This window comes from Phragmites australis, chromosome 15 (genome assembly GCF_958298935.1).
Source record: "Phragmites australis chromosome 15, lpPhrAust1.1, whole genome shotgun sequence".
Lineage (NCBI taxonomy): Eukaryota > Viridiplantae > Streptophyta > Magnoliopsida > Poales > Poaceae > Phragmites > Phragmites australis.
This window is the reverse complement of record NC_084935.1, coordinates 13,436,994-13,449,047: the sequence shown is the minus strand read 5'-3', so window position 1 is coordinate 13,449,047 and position 12,054 is coordinate 13,436,994. Positions and strand designations below refer to the sequence as shown.

The following is a 12,054-nucleotide window of genomic DNA, read 5'->3' as shown; positions in this document are numbered from 1 at the left end:
CGCGCCTTCCGCGCCGCCTCCCCCGCCCGCTCCCCGGCGCGCGTGGGCCCCACGTCCTGCCGCGCGGTGTCGCCCCGCTTCCCGGTGCACCGCCGAAGCTCGAGCCGCGATCCGGTTGCGCAAAAAAAAAAAGTTAGAAATAAAACGAATACAACGAGGCGGATGAACGCGAGGAAAATTAAGCAAAAAGGGGGAATGCAACACGAGGACTTCCCAGGAGGTCACCCATCCTAGTACTACTCTCGCCCAAGCACGCTTAACTTCGGGGTTCTGATGGGATCCGGTGCTTTAGTGCTGGTATGATCGCATCCGACATACTCTGCCTCCTCCTCCCCGCTTATGCGCGCCTTCCGCGCCGCCTCCCCCGCCCGCTCCCCGGCGCGCGTGGGCCCCACGTCCTGCCGCGCGTTGTCGCCCCGCTTCCCGGTGCACCGCCGAAGCTCGAGCCGCGATCCGGTTGCGCAAAAAAAAAAGTTAGAAATAAAACGAATACAACGAGGCGGATGAACGCGAGGAAAATTAAGCAAAAAGGGGGAATGCAACACGAGGACTTCCCAGGAGGTCACCCATCCTAGTACTACTCTCGCCCAAGCACGCTTAACTTCGGAGTTCTGATGGGATCCGGTGCTTTAGTGCTGGTATGATCGCATCCGACATACTCTGCCTCCTCCTCCCCCCTTATGCGCGCCTTCCGCGCCGCCTCCCCCGCCCGCTCCCCGGCGCGCGTGGGCCCCACGTCCTGCCGCGCGGTGTCGCCCCGCTTCCCGGTGCACCGCCGAAGCTCGAGCCGCGATCCGGTTGCGCAAAAAAAAAAAAGTTAGAAATAAAACGAATACAACGAGGCGGATGAACGCGAGGAAAATTAAGCAAAAAGGGGGAATGCAACACGAGGACTTCCCAGGAGGTCACCCATCCTAGTACTACTCTCGTCCAAGCACGCTTTACTTCGGGGTTCTGATGGGATCCGGTGCTTTAGTGCTGGTATGATCGCATCCGACATACTCTGCCTCCTCCTCCCCCCTTATGCGCGCCTTCCGCGCCGCCTCCCCCGCCCGCTCCCCGGCGCGCGTGGGCCCCACGTCCTGCCGCGCGGTGTCGCCCGCTTCCCGGTGCACCGCCGAAGCTCGAGCCGCGATCCGGTTGCGCAAAAAAAAAAAGTTAGAAATAAAACGAATACAACGAGGCGGATGAACGCGAGGAAAATTAAGCAAAAAGGGGGAATGCAACACGAGGACTTCCCAGGAGGTCACCCATCCTAGTACTACTCCCGCCCAAGCACGCTTAACTTCGGGGTTCTGATGGGATCCGGTGCTTTAGTGCTGGTATGATCGCATCCGACATACTCTGCCTCCTCCTCCCCCCTTATGCGCGCCTTCCGCGCCGCCTCCCCCGCCCGCTCCCCGGCGCGCGTGGGCCCCACGTCCTGCCGCGCGGTGTCGCCCCGCTTCCCGGTGCACCGCCGAAGCTCGAGCCGCGATCCGGTTGCGCAAAAAAAAAAAGTTAGAAATAAAACGAATACAACGAGGCGGATGAACGCGAGGAAAATTAAGCAAAAAGGGGGAATGCAACACGAGGACTTCTGGGAGGTCACCCATCCTAGTACTACTCTCGCCCAAGCACGCTTAACTTCGGGGTTCTGATGGGATCCGGTGCTTTAGTGCTGGTATGATCGCATCCGACATACTCTGCCTCCTCCTCCCCCCTTATGCGCGCCTTCCGCGCCGCCTCCCCCGCCCGCTCCCCGGCGCGCGTGGGCCCCACGTCCTGCCGCGCGGTGTCGCCCCGCTTCCCGGTGCACCGCCGAAGCTCGAGCCGCGATCCGGTTGCGCAAAAAAAAAAAGTTAGAAATAAAACGAATACAACGAGGCGGATGAACGCGAGGAAAATTAAGCAAAAAGGGGGAATGCAACACGAGGACTTCCCTGGAGGTCACCCATCCTAGTACTACTCTCGCCCAAGCACGCTTAACTTCGGGGTTCTGATGGGATCCGGTGCTTTAGTGCTGGTATGATCGCATCCGACATACTCTGCCTCCTCCTCCCCCCTTATGCGTGCCTTCCGCGCCGCCTCCCCCGCCCGCTCCCCGGCGCGCGTGGGCCCCACGTCCTGGCGCGCGGTGTCGCCCCGCTTCCCGGTGCACCGCCGAAGCTCGAGCCGCGATCCGGTTGCGCAAAAAAAAAAGTTAGAAATAAAACGAATACAACGAGGCGGATGAACGCGAGGAAAATTAAGCAAAAAGGGGGAATGCAACACGAGGACTTCCCAGGAGGTCACCCATCCTAGTACTACTCTCGCCCAAGCACGCTTAACTTCGGAGTTCTGATGGGATCCGGTGCTTTAGTGCTGGTATGATCGCATCCGACATACTCTGCCTCCTCCTCCCCCCTTATGCGCGCCTTCCGCGCCGCCTCCCCCGCCCGCTCCCCGGCGCGCGTGGGCCCCACGTCCTGCCGCGCGGTGTCGCCCCGCTTCCCGGTGCACCGCCGAAGCTCGAGCCGCGATCCGGTTGCGCAAAAAAAAAAGTTAGAAATAAAACGAATACAACGAGGCGGATGAACGCGAGGAAAATTAAGCAAAAAGGGGGAATGCAACACGAGGACTTCCCTGGAGGTCACCCATCCTAGTACTACTCTCGCCCAAGCACGCTTAACTTCGGGGTTCTGATGGGATCCGGTGCTTTAGTGCTGGTATGATCGCATCCGACATACTCTGCCTCCTCCTCCCCCCTTATGCGTGCCTTCCGCGCCGCCTCCCCCGCCCGCTCCCCGGCGCGCGTGGGCCCCACGTCCTGCCGCGCGGTGTCGCCCCGCTTCCCGGTGCACCGCCGAAGCTCGAGCCGCGATCCGGTTGCGCAAAAAAAAAAAGTTAGAAATAAAACGAATACAACGAGGCGGATGAACGCGAGGAAAATTAAGCAAAAAGGGGGAATGCAACACGAGGACTTCCCAGGAGGTCACCCATCCTAGTACTACTCTCGCCCAAGCACGCTTAACTTCGGAGTTCTGATGGGATCCGGTGCTTTAGTGCTGGTATGATCGCATCCGACATACTCTGCCTCCTCCTCCCCCCTTATGCGCGCCTTCCGCGCCGCCTCCCCCGCCCGCTCCCCGGCGCGCGTGGGCCCCACGTCCTGCCGCGCGGTGTCGCCCCGCTTCCCGGTGCACCGCCGAAGCTCGAGCCGCGATCCGGTTGCGCAAAAAAAAAAGTTAGAAATAAAACGAATACAACGAGGCGGATGAACGCGAGGAAAATTAAGCAAAAAGGGGGAATGCAACACGAGGACTTCCCAGGAGGTCACCCATCCTAGTACTACTCTCGCCCAAGCACGCTTAACTTCGGAGTTCTGATGGGATCCGGTGCTTTAGTGCTGGTATGATCGCATCCGACATACTCTGCCTCCTCCTCCCCCCTTATGCGCGCCTTCCGCGCCGCCTCCCCGGCGCGCGTGGGCCCCACGTCCTGCCGCGCGTTGTCGCCCCGCTTCCCGGTGCACCGCCGAAGCTCGAGCCGCGATCCGGTTGCGCAAAAAAAAAAAGTTAGAAATAAAACGAATACAACGAGGCGGATGAACGCGAGGAAAATTAAGCAAAAAGGGGGAATGCAACACGAGGACTTCCCAGGAGGTCACCCATCCTAGTACTACTCTCGCCCAAGCACTCTTAACTTCGGAGTTCTGATGGGATCCGGTGCTTTAGTGCTGGTATGATCGCATCCGACATACTCTGCCTCCTCCTCCCCCCTTATGCGCGCCTTCCGCGCCGCCTCCCCCGCCCGCTCCCCGGCGCGCGTGGGCCCCACGTCCTGCCGCGCGGTGTCGCCCCGCTTCCCGGTGCACCGCCGAAGCTCGAGCCGCGATCCGGTTGCGCAAAAAAAAAAGTTAGAAATAAAACGAATACAACGAGGCGGATGAACGCGAGGAAAATTAAGCAAAAAGGGGGAATGCAACACGAGGACTTCCCAGGAGGTCACCCATCCTAGTACTACTCTCGCCCAAGCACGCTTAACTTCGGAGTTCTGATGGGATCCGGTGCTTTAGTGCTGGTATAATCGCATCCGACATACTCTGCCTCCTCCTCCCCCCTTATGCGCGCCTTCCGCGCCGCCTCCCCCGCCCGCTCCCCGGCGCGCGTGGGCCCCACGTCCTGCCGCGCGGTGTCGCCCCGCTTCCCGGTGCACCGCCGAAGCTCGAGCCGCGATCCGGTTGCGCAAAAAAAAAAAGTTAGAAATAAAACGAATACAACGAGGCGGATGAACGCGAGGAAAATTAAGCAAAAAGGGGGAATGCAACACGAGGACTTCCCAGGAGGTCACCCATCCTAGTACTACTCTCGCCCAAGCACGCTTAACTTCGGAGTTCTGATGGGATCCGGTGCTTTAGTGCTGGTATGATCGCATCCGACATACTCTGCCTCCTCCTCCCCCCTTATGCGCGCCTTCCGCGCCGCCTCCCCCGCCCGCTCCCCGGCGCGCGTGGGCCCCACGTCCTGCCGCGCGGTGTCGCCCCGCTTCCCGGTGCACAGCCGAAGCTCGAGCCGCGATCCGGTTGCGCAAAAAAAAAAAGTTAGAAATAAAACGAATACAACGAGGCGGATGAACGCGAGGAAAATTAAGCAAAAAGGGGGAATGCAACACGAGGACTTCCCAGGAGGTCACCCATCCTAGTACTACTCTCGCCCAAGCACGCTTAACTTCGGAGTTCTGATGGGATCCGGTGCTTTAGTGCTGGTATGATCGCATCCGACATACTCTGCCTCCTCCTCCCCCCTTATGCGCGCCTTCCGCGCCGCCTCCCCGGCGCGCGTGGGCCCCACGTCCTGCCGCGCGGTGTCGCCCCGCTTCCCGGTGCACCGCCGAAGCTCGAGCCGCGATCCGGTTGCGCAAAAAAAAAAAGTTAGAAATAAAACGAATACAACGAGGCGGATGAACGCGAGGAAAATTAAGCAAAAAGGGGGAATGCAACACGAGGACTTCCCAGGAGGTCACCCATCCTAGTACTACTCTCGCCCAAGCACGCTTAACTTCGGAGTTCTGATGGGATCCGGTGCTTTAGTGCTGGTATGATCGCATCCGACATACTCTGCCTCCTCCTCCCCCCTTATGCGCGCCTTCCGCGCCGCCTCCCCCGCCCGCTCCCCGGCGCGCGTGGGCCCCACGTCCTGCCGCGCGGTGTCGCCCCGCTTCCCGGTGCACCGCCGAAGCTCGAGCCGCGATCCGGTTGCGCAAAAAAAAAAGTTAGAAATAAAACGAATACAACGAGGCGGATGAACGCGAGGAAAATTAAGTAAAAAGGGGGAATGCAACACGAGGACTTCCCAGGAGGTCACCCATCCTAGTACTACTCTCGCCCAAGCACGCTTAACTTCGGAGTTCTGATGGGATCCGGTGCTTTAGTGCTGGTATGATCGCATCCGACATACACTGCCTCCTCCACCCCCCTTATGCGCGCCTTCCGCGCCGCCTCCCCCGCCCGCTCCCCGGCGCGCGTGGGCCCCACGTCCTGCCGCGCGGTGTCGCCCCGCTTCCCGGTGCACCGCCGAAGCTCGAGCCGCGATCCGGTTGCGCAAAAAAAAAAGTTAGAAATAAAACGAATACAACGAGGCGGATGAACGCGAGGAAAATTAAGCAAAAAGGGGGAATGCAACACGAGGACTTCCCAGGAGGTCACCCATCCTAGTACTACTCTCGCCCAAGCACGCTTAACTTCGGAGTTCTGATGGGATCCGGTGCTTTAGTGCTGGTATGATCGCATCCGACATACTCTGCCTCCTCCTCCCCCCTTATGCGCGCCTTCCGCGCCGCCTCCCCGGCGCGCGTGGGCCCCACGTCCTGCCGCGCGGTGTCGCCCCGCTTCCCGGTGCACCGCCGAAGCTCGAGCCGCGATCCGGTTGCGCAAAAAAAAAAGTTAGAAATAAAACGAATACAACGAGGCGGATGAACGCGAGGAAAATTAAGCAAAAAGGGGGAATGCAACACGAGGACTTCCCAGGAGGTCACCCATCCTAGTACTACTCTCGCCCAAGCACGCTTAACTTCGGAGTTCTGATGGGATCCGGTGCTTTAGTGCTGGTAGGATCGCATCCGACATACTCTGCCTCCTCCTCCCCCCTTATGCGCGCCTTCCGCGCCGCCTCCCCGGCGCGCGTGGGCCCCACGTCCTGCCGCGCGGTGTCGCCCCGCTTCCCGGTGCACCGCCGAAGCTCGAGCCGCGATCCGGTTGCGCAAAAAAAAAAAGTTAGAAATAAAACGAATACAACGAGGCGGATGAACGCGAGGAAAATTAAGCAAAAAGGGGGAATGCAACACGAGGACTTCCCAGGAGGTCACCCATCCTAGTACTACTCTCGCCCAAGCACGCTTAACTTCGGAGTTCTGATGGGATCCGGTGCTTTAGTGCTGGTATGATCACATCCGACATACTCTGCCTCCTCCTCCCCCCTTATGCGCGCCTTCCGCGCCGCCTCCCCCGCCCGCTCCCCGGCGCGCGTGGGCCCCACGTCCTGCCGCGCGGTGTCGCCCCGCTTCCCGGTGCACCGCCGAAGCTCGAGCCGCGATCCGGTTGCGCAAAAAAAAAAAGTTAGAAATAAAACGAATACAACGAGGCGGATGAACGCGAGGAAAATTAAGCAAAAAGGGGGAATGCAACACGAGGACTTCCCAGGAGGTCACCCATCCTAGTACTACTCTCGCCCAAGCACGCTTAACTTCGGAGTTCTGATGGGATCCGGTGCTTTAGTGCTGGTATGATCGCATCCGACATACTCTGCCTCCTCCTCCCCCCTTATGCGCGCCTTCCGCGCCGCCTCCCCCGCCCGCTCCCCGGCGCGCGTGGGCCCCACGTCCTGCCGCGCGGTGTCGCCCCGCTTCCCGGTGCACCGCCGAAGCTCGAGCCGCGATCCGGTTGCGCAAAAAAAAAAGTTAGAAATAAAACGAATACAACGAGGCGGATGAACGCGAGGAAAATTAAGCAAAAAGGGGGAATGCAACACGAGGACTTCCCAGGAGGTCACCCATCCTAGTACTACTCTCGCCCAAGCACGCTTAACTTCGGAGTTCTGATGGGATCCGGTGCTTTAGTGCTGGTATGATCGCATCCGACATACTCTGCCTCCTCCTCCCCCCTTATGCGCGCCTTCCGCGCCGCCTCCCCCGCCCGCTCCCCGGCGCGCGTGGGCCCCACGTCCTGCCGCGCGGTGTCGCCCCGCTTCCCGGTGCACCGCCGAAGCTCGAGCCGCGATCCGGTTGCGCAAAAAAAAAAGTTAGAAATAAAACGAATACAACGAGGCGGATGAACGCGAGGAAAATTAAGCAAAAAGGGGGAATGCAACACGAGGACTTCCCAGGAGGTCACCCATCCCAGTACTACTCTCGCCCAAGCACGCTTAACTTCGGAGTTCTGATGGGATCCGGTGCTTTAGTGCTGGTATGATCGCATCCGACATACTGTGCCTCCTCCTCCCCCCTTATGCGCGCCTTCCGCGCCGCCTCCCCCGCCCGCTCCCCGGCGCGCGTGGGCCCCACGTCCTGCCGCGCGGTGTCGCCCCCGCTTCCCGGTGCACCGCCGAAGCTCGAGCCGCGATCCGGTTGCGCAAAAAAAAAAGTTAGAAATAAAACGAATACAACGAGGCGGATGAACGCGAGGAAAATTAAGCAAAAAGGGGGAATGCAACACGAGGACTTCCCAGGAGGTCACCCATCCTAGTACTACTCTCGCCCAAGCACGCTTAACTTCGGAGTTCTGATGGGATCCGGTGCTTTAGTGCTGGTATGATCGCATCCGACATACTCTGCCTCCTCCTCCCCCTTATGCGCGCCTTCCGCGCCGCCTCCCCCGCCCGCTCCCCGGCGCGCGTGGGCCCCACGTCCTGCCGCGCGGTGTCGCCCCGCTTCCCGGTGCACCGCCGAAGCTCGAGCCGCGATCCGGTTGCGCAAAAAAAAAAGTTAGAAATAAAACGAATACAACGAGGCGGATGAACGCGAGGAAAATTAAGCAAAAAGGGAGAATGCAACACGAGGACTTCCCAGGAGGTCACCCATCCTAGTACTACTCTCGCCCAAGCACGCTTAACTTCGGAGTTGTGATGGGATCCGGTGCTTTAGTGCTGGTATGATCGCATCCGACATACTCTGCCTCCTCCTCCCCCCCTTATGCGCGCCTTCCGCGCCGCCTCCCCCCGCCCGCTCCCCGGCGCGCAGTGGGCCCCCACGTCCTGCCGCGCGGTGTCGCCCCGCTTCCCGGTGCACCGCCGAAGCTCGAGCCGCGATCCGGTTGCGCAAAAAAAAAAAGTTAGAAATAAAACGAATACAACGAGGCGGATGAACGCGAGGAAAATTAAGCAAAAAGGGGGAATGCAACACGAGGACTTCCCAGGAGGTCACCCATCCTAGTACTACTCTCGCCCAAGCACGCTTAACTTCGGAGTTCTGATGGGATCCGGTGCTTTAGTGCTGGTATGATCGCATCCGACATACTCTGCCTCCTCCTCCCCCCTTATGCGCGCCTTCCGCGCCGCCTCCCCGGCGCGCGTGGGCCCCACGTCCTGCCGCGCAGTGTCGCCCCGCTTCCCGGTGCACCGCCGAAGCTCGAGCCGCGATCCGGTTGCGCAAAAAAAAAAAGTTAGAAATAAAACGAATACAACGAGGCGGATGAACGCGAGGAAAATTAAGCAAAAAGGGGGAATGCAACACGAGGACTTCCCAGGAGGTCACCCATCCTAGTACTACTCTCGCCCAAGCACGCTTAACTTCAGAGTTCTGATGGGATCCGGTGCTTTAGTGCTGGTATGATCGCATCCGACATACTCTGCCTCCTCCTCCCCCCTTATGCGCGCCTTCCGCGCCGCCTCCCCGGCGCGCGTGGGCCCCACGTCCTGCCGCGCGGTGTCGCCCCCGCTTCCCGGTGCACCGCCGAAGCTCGAGCCGCGATCCGGTTGCGCAAAAAAAAAGTTAGAAATAAAACGAATACAACGAGGCGGATGAACGCGAGGAAAATTAAGCAAAAAGGGGGAATGCAACACGAGGACTTCCCAGGAGGTCACCCATCCTAGTACTACTCTCGCCCAAGCACGCTTAACTTCGGAGTTCTGATGGGATCCGGTGCTTTAGTGCTGGTATGATCGCATCCGACATACTCTGCCTCCTCCTCCCCCCTTATGCGCGCCTTCCGCGCCGCCTCCCCCGCCCGCTCCCCGGCGCGCGTGGGCCCCACGTCCTGCCGCGCGGTTGTCGCCCCGCTTCCCGGTGCACCGCCGAAGCTCGAGCCGCGATCCGGTTGCGCAAAAAAAAAAAGTTAGAAATAAAACGAATACAACGAGGCGGATGAACGCGAGGAAAATTAAGCAAAAAGGGGGAATGCAACACGAGGACTTCCCAGGAGGTCACCCATCCTAGTACTACTCTCGCCCAAGCACGCTTAACTTCAGAGTTCTGATGGGATCCGGTGCTTTAGTGCTGGTATGATCGCATCCGACATACTCTGCCTCCTCCTCCCCCCTTATGCGCGCCTTCCGCGCCGCCTCCCCGGCGCGCGTGGGCCCCACGTCCTGCCGCGCGGTGTCGCCCCGCTTCCCGGTGCACCGCCGAAGCTCGAGCCGCGATCCGGTTGCGCAAAAAAAAAAAGTTAGAAATAAAACGAATACAACGAGGCGGATGAACGCGAGGAAAATTAAGCAAAAAGGGGGAATGCAACACGAGGACTTCCCAGGAGGTCACCCATCCTAGTACTACTCTCGCCCAAGCACGCTTAACTTCGGAGTTCTGATGGGATCCGGTGCTTTAGTGCTGGTATGATCGCATCCGACATACTCTGCCTCCTCCTCCCCCCTTATGCGCGCCTTCCGCGCCGCCTCCCCCGCCCGCTCCCCGGCGCGCGTGGGCCCCACGTCCTGCCGCGCGGTGTCGCCCCGCTTCCCGGTGCACCGCCGAAGCTCGAGCCGCGATCCGGTTGCGCAAAAAAAAAGTTAGAAATAAAACGAATACAACGAGGCGGATGAACGCGAGGAAAATTAAGCAAAAAGGGGGAATGCAACACGAGGACTTCCCAGGAGGTCACCCATCCTAGTACTACTCTCGCCCAAGCACGCTTAACTTCGGAGTTCTGATGGGATCCGGTGCTTTAGTGCTGGTATGATCGCATCCGACATACTCTGCCTCCTCCTCCCCCCTTATGCGCGCCTTCCGCGCCGCCTCCCCGGCGCGCGTGGGCCCCACGTCCTGCGCGCGGTGTCGCCCCGCTTCCCGGTGCACCGCCGAAGCTCGAGCCGCGATCCGGTTGCGCAAAAAAAAAAGTTAGAAATAAAACGAATACAACGAGGCGGATGAACGCGAGGAAAATTAAGCAAAAAGGGGGAATGCAACACGAGGACTTCCCAGGAGGTCACCCATCCTAGTACTACTCTCGCCCAAGCACGCTTAACTTCGGAGTTCTGATGGGATCCGGTGCTTTAGTGCTGGTATGATCGCATCCGACATACTCTGCCTCCTCCTCCCCCCTTATGCGCGCCTTCCGCGCCGCCTCCCCGGCGCGCGTGGGCCCCACGTCCTGCCGCGCGGTGTCGCCCCGCTTCCCGGTGCACCGCCGAAGCTCGAGCCGCGATCCGGTTGCGCAAAAAAAAAAGTTAGAAATAAAACGAATACAACGAGGCGGATGAACGCGAGGAAAATTAAGCAAAAAGGGGGAATGCAAACACGAGGACTTCCCAGGAGGTCACCCATCCTAGTACTACTCTCGCCCAAGCACGCTTAACTTCGGAGTTCTGATGGGATCCGGTGCTTTAGTGCTGGTATGATCGCATCCGACATACTCTGCCTCCTCCTCCCCCCTTATGCGCGCCTTCCGCGCCGCCTCCCCCGCCCGCTCCCCGGCGCGCGTGGGCCCCACGTCCTGCCGCGCGGTGTCGCCCCGCTTCCCGGTGCACCGCCGAAGCTCGAGCCGCGATCCGGTTGCGCAAAAAAAAAAAGTTAGAAATAAAACGAATACAACGAGGCGGATGAACGCGAGGAAAATTAAGCAAAAGGGGGAATGCAACACGAGGACTTCCCAGGAGGTCACCCATCTAGTACTACTCTCGCCCAAGCACGCTTAACTTCGGAGTTCTGATGGGATCCGGTGCTTTAGTGCTGGTATGATCGCATCCGACATACTCTGCCTCCTCCTCCCCCCTTATGCGCGCCTTCCGCGCCGCCTCCCCGGCGCGCGTGGGCCCCACGTCCTGCCGCGCGGTGTCGCCCCGCTTCCCGGTGCACCGCCGAAGCTCGAGCCGCGATCCGGTTGCGCAAAAAAAAAAAGTTAGAAATAAAACGAATACAACGAGGCGGATGAACGCGAGGAAAATTAAGCAAAAAGGGGGAATGCAACACGAGGACTTCCCAGGAGGTCACCCATCCTAGTACTACTCTCGCCCAAGCACGCTTAACTTCGGAGTTCTGATGGGATCCGGTGCTTTAGTGCTGGTATGATCGCATCCGACATACTCTGCCTCCTCCTCCCCCCTTATGCGCGCCTTCCGCGCCGCCTCCCCCGCCCGCTCCCCGGCGCGCGTGGGCCCCACGTCCTGCCGCGCGGGTGTCGCCCCGCTTCCCGGTGCACCGCCGAAGCTCGAGCCGCGATCCGGTTGCGCAAAAAAAAAAAGTTAGAAATAAAACGAATACAACGAGGCGGATGAACGCGAGGAAATTAAGCAAAAAGGGCGAATGCAACACGAGGACTTCCCAGGAGGTCACCCATCCTAGTACTACTCTCGCCCAAGCACGCTTAACTTCGGAGTTCTGATGGGATCCGGTGCTTTAGTGCTGGTATGATCGCAACCGACATACTCTGCCTCCTCCTCCCCCCTTATGCGCGCCTTCCGCGCCGCCTCCCCCGCCCGCTCCCCGGCGCGCGTGGGCCCCACGTCCTGCCGCGCGGTGTCGCCCCGCTTCCCGGTGCACCGCCGAAGCTCGAGCCGCGATCCGGTTGCGCAAAAAAAAAAGTTAGAAATAAAACGAATACAACGAGGCGGATGAACGCGAGGAAAATTAAGCAAAAAGGGGGAATGCAACACGAGGACTTCCCAGGAG

General features: G+C 59.7%; 35 non-coding genes across 35 annotated transcripts; all 35 read right to left on the bottom strand.

Moving 5' to 3' along the window:
• Positions 1-192: 192 nt before the first annotated feature.
• LOC133894046 (5S ribosomal RNA) lies at positions 193-311 on the bottom strand. The gene has a single exon (XR_009904865.1). It is a non-coding gene; the product is annotated as a 5S ribosomal RNA (ribosomal RNA).
• A 222-nt stretch (positions 312-533) lies between these two features.
• On the bottom strand, positions 534-652 carry LOC133894562 (5S ribosomal RNA). The gene has a single exon (XR_009905360.1). It is a non-coding gene; the product is annotated as a 5S ribosomal RNA (ribosomal RNA).
• Positions 653-876: 224 nt separating this feature from the next.
• On the bottom strand, positions 877-995 carry LOC133894147 (5S ribosomal RNA). The gene has a single exon (XR_009904965.1). It is a non-coding gene; the product is annotated as a 5S ribosomal RNA (ribosomal RNA).
• A 222-nt stretch (positions 996-1,217) lies between these two features.
• On the bottom strand, positions 1,218-1,336 carry LOC133894067 (5S ribosomal RNA). Its single transcript, XR_009904885.1, has one exon. It is a non-coding gene; the product is annotated as a 5S ribosomal RNA (ribosomal RNA).
• A 223-nt stretch (positions 1,337-1,559) lies between these two features.
• On the bottom strand, positions 1,560-1,677 carry LOC133894177 (5S ribosomal RNA). The gene has a single exon (XR_009904991.1). It is a non-coding gene; the product is annotated as a 5S ribosomal RNA (ribosomal RNA).
• A 223-nt stretch (positions 1,678-1,900) lies between these two features.
• Positions 1,901-2,019, bottom strand: LOC133894113 (5S ribosomal RNA). The gene has a single exon (XR_009904930.1). It is a non-coding gene; the product is annotated as a 5S ribosomal RNA (ribosomal RNA).
• A 222-nt stretch (positions 2,020-2,241) lies between these two features.
• On the bottom strand, positions 2,242-2,360 carry LOC133894561 (5S ribosomal RNA). The gene has a single exon (XR_009905359.1). It is a non-coding gene; the product is annotated as a 5S ribosomal RNA (ribosomal RNA).
• Positions 2,361-2,582: 222 nt separating this feature from the next.
• Positions 2,583-2,701, bottom strand: LOC133894112 (5S ribosomal RNA). Its single transcript, XR_009904929.1, has one exon. It is a non-coding gene; the product is annotated as a 5S ribosomal RNA (ribosomal RNA).
• Positions 2,702-2,924: 223 nt separating this feature from the next.
• Positions 2,925-3,043, bottom strand: LOC133894559 (5S ribosomal RNA). The gene has a single exon (XR_009905357.1). It is a non-coding gene; the product is annotated as a 5S ribosomal RNA (ribosomal RNA).
• A 222-nt stretch (positions 3,044-3,265) lies between these two features.
• Positions 3,266-3,384, bottom strand: LOC133894558 (5S ribosomal RNA). Its single transcript, XR_009905356.1, has one exon. It is a non-coding gene; the product is annotated as a 5S ribosomal RNA (ribosomal RNA).
• A 211-nt stretch (positions 3,385-3,595) lies between these two features.
• LOC133893891 (5S ribosomal RNA) lies at positions 3,596-3,714 on the bottom strand. The gene has a single exon (XR_009904720.1). It is a non-coding gene; the product is annotated as a 5S ribosomal RNA (ribosomal RNA).
• A 222-nt stretch (positions 3,715-3,936) lies between these two features.
• On the bottom strand, positions 3,937-4,055 carry LOC133893868 (5S ribosomal RNA). Its single transcript, XR_009904698.1, has one exon. It is a non-coding gene; the product is annotated as a 5S ribosomal RNA (ribosomal RNA).
• Positions 4,056-4,278: 223 nt separating this feature from the next.
• On the bottom strand, positions 4,279-4,397 carry LOC133894557 (5S ribosomal RNA). Its single transcript, XR_009905355.1, has one exon. It is a non-coding gene; the product is annotated as a 5S ribosomal RNA (ribosomal RNA).
• Positions 4,398-4,620: 223 nt separating this feature from the next.
• LOC133894556 (5S ribosomal RNA) lies at positions 4,621-4,739 on the bottom strand. Its single transcript, XR_009905354.1, has one exon. It is a non-coding gene; the product is annotated as a 5S ribosomal RNA (ribosomal RNA).
• A 211-nt stretch (positions 4,740-4,950) lies between these two features.
• LOC133894555 (5S ribosomal RNA) lies at positions 4,951-5,069 on the bottom strand. Its single transcript, XR_009905353.1, has one exon. It is a non-coding gene; the product is annotated as a 5S ribosomal RNA (ribosomal RNA).
• Positions 5,070-5,291: 222 nt separating this feature from the next.
• LOC133894554 (5S ribosomal RNA) lies at positions 5,292-5,410 on the bottom strand. Its single transcript, XR_009905352.1, has one exon. It is a non-coding gene; the product is annotated as a 5S ribosomal RNA (ribosomal RNA).
• A 222-nt stretch (positions 5,411-5,632) lies between these two features.
• Positions 5,633-5,751, bottom strand: LOC133894553 (5S ribosomal RNA). The gene has a single exon (XR_009905351.1). It is a non-coding gene; the product is annotated as a 5S ribosomal RNA (ribosomal RNA).
• Positions 5,752-5,961: 210 nt separating this feature from the next.
• LOC133893966 (5S ribosomal RNA) lies at positions 5,962-6,080 on the bottom strand. The gene has a single exon (XR_009904790.1). It is a non-coding gene; the product is annotated as a 5S ribosomal RNA (ribosomal RNA).
• Positions 6,081-6,291: 211 nt separating this feature from the next.
• On the bottom strand, positions 6,292-6,410 carry LOC133893847 (5S ribosomal RNA). Its single transcript, XR_009904678.1, has one exon. It is a non-coding gene; the product is annotated as a 5S ribosomal RNA (ribosomal RNA).
• Positions 6,411-6,633: 223 nt separating this feature from the next.
• LOC133894552 (5S ribosomal RNA) lies at positions 6,634-6,752 on the bottom strand. Its single transcript, XR_009905350.1, has one exon. It is a non-coding gene; the product is annotated as a 5S ribosomal RNA (ribosomal RNA).
• Positions 6,753-6,974: 222 nt separating this feature from the next.
• LOC133894551 (5S ribosomal RNA) lies at positions 6,975-7,093 on the bottom strand. Its single transcript, XR_009905349.1, has one exon. It is a non-coding gene; the product is annotated as a 5S ribosomal RNA (ribosomal RNA).
• Positions 7,094-7,315: 222 nt separating this feature from the next.
• Positions 7,316-7,434, bottom strand: LOC133893811 (5S ribosomal RNA). The gene has a single exon (XR_009904644.1). It is a non-coding gene; the product is annotated as a 5S ribosomal RNA (ribosomal RNA).
• Positions 7,435-7,657: 223 nt separating this feature from the next.
• LOC133894550 (5S ribosomal RNA) lies at positions 7,658-7,776 on the bottom strand. Its single transcript, XR_009905348.1, has one exon. It is a non-coding gene; the product is annotated as a 5S ribosomal RNA (ribosomal RNA).
• A 221-nt stretch (positions 7,777-7,997) lies between these two features.
• LOC133894134 (5S ribosomal RNA) lies at positions 7,998-8,116 on the bottom strand. Its single transcript, XR_009904951.1, has one exon. It is a non-coding gene; the product is annotated as a 5S ribosomal RNA (ribosomal RNA).
• Positions 8,117-8,343: 227 nt separating this feature from the next.
• LOC133894548 (5S ribosomal RNA) lies at positions 8,344-8,462 on the bottom strand. Its single transcript, XR_009905346.1, has one exon. It is a non-coding gene; the product is annotated as a 5S ribosomal RNA (ribosomal RNA).
• Positions 8,463-8,673: 211 nt separating this feature from the next.
• LOC133893915 (5S ribosomal RNA) lies at positions 8,674-8,792 on the bottom strand. The gene has a single exon (XR_009904742.1). It is a non-coding gene; the product is annotated as a 5S ribosomal RNA (ribosomal RNA).
• A 210-nt stretch (positions 8,793-9,002) lies between these two features.
• LOC133894547 (5S ribosomal RNA) lies at positions 9,003-9,121 on the bottom strand. Its single transcript, XR_009905345.1, has one exon. It is a non-coding gene; the product is annotated as a 5S ribosomal RNA (ribosomal RNA).
• Positions 9,122-9,345: 224 nt separating this feature from the next.
• Positions 9,346-9,464, bottom strand: LOC133893914 (5S ribosomal RNA). Its single transcript, XR_009904741.1, has one exon. It is a non-coding gene; the product is annotated as a 5S ribosomal RNA (ribosomal RNA).
• Positions 9,465-9,675: 211 nt separating this feature from the next.
• Positions 9,676-9,794, bottom strand: LOC133894545 (5S ribosomal RNA). Its single transcript, XR_009905344.1, has one exon. It is a non-coding gene; the product is annotated as a 5S ribosomal RNA (ribosomal RNA).
• A 221-nt stretch (positions 9,795-10,015) lies between these two features.
• LOC133894544 (5S ribosomal RNA) lies at positions 10,016-10,134 on the bottom strand. Its single transcript, XR_009905343.1, has one exon. It is a non-coding gene; the product is annotated as a 5S ribosomal RNA (ribosomal RNA).
• Positions 10,135-10,343: 209 nt separating this feature from the next.
• LOC133894543 (5S ribosomal RNA) lies at positions 10,344-10,462 on the bottom strand. The gene has a single exon (XR_009905342.1). It is a non-coding gene; the product is annotated as a 5S ribosomal RNA (ribosomal RNA).
• A 210-nt stretch (positions 10,463-10,672) lies between these two features.
• LOC133893972 (5S ribosomal RNA) lies at positions 10,673-10,792 on the bottom strand. Its single transcript, XR_009904796.1, has one exon. It is a non-coding gene; the product is annotated as a 5S ribosomal RNA (ribosomal RNA).
• A 222-nt stretch (positions 10,793-11,014) lies between these two features.
• Positions 11,015-11,132, bottom strand: LOC133894087 (5S ribosomal RNA). Its single transcript, XR_009904904.1, has one exon. It is a non-coding gene; the product is annotated as a 5S ribosomal RNA (ribosomal RNA).
• A 211-nt stretch (positions 11,133-11,343) lies between these two features.
• Positions 11,344-11,462, bottom strand: LOC133894542 (5S ribosomal RNA). The gene has a single exon (XR_009905341.1). It is a non-coding gene; the product is annotated as a 5S ribosomal RNA (ribosomal RNA).
• Positions 11,463-11,685: 223 nt separating this feature from the next.
• On the bottom strand, positions 11,686-11,804 carry LOC133894026 (5S ribosomal RNA). Its single transcript, XR_009904846.1, has one exon. It is a non-coding gene; the product is annotated as a 5S ribosomal RNA (ribosomal RNA).
• Positions 11,805-12,054: the final 250 nt, after the last annotated feature.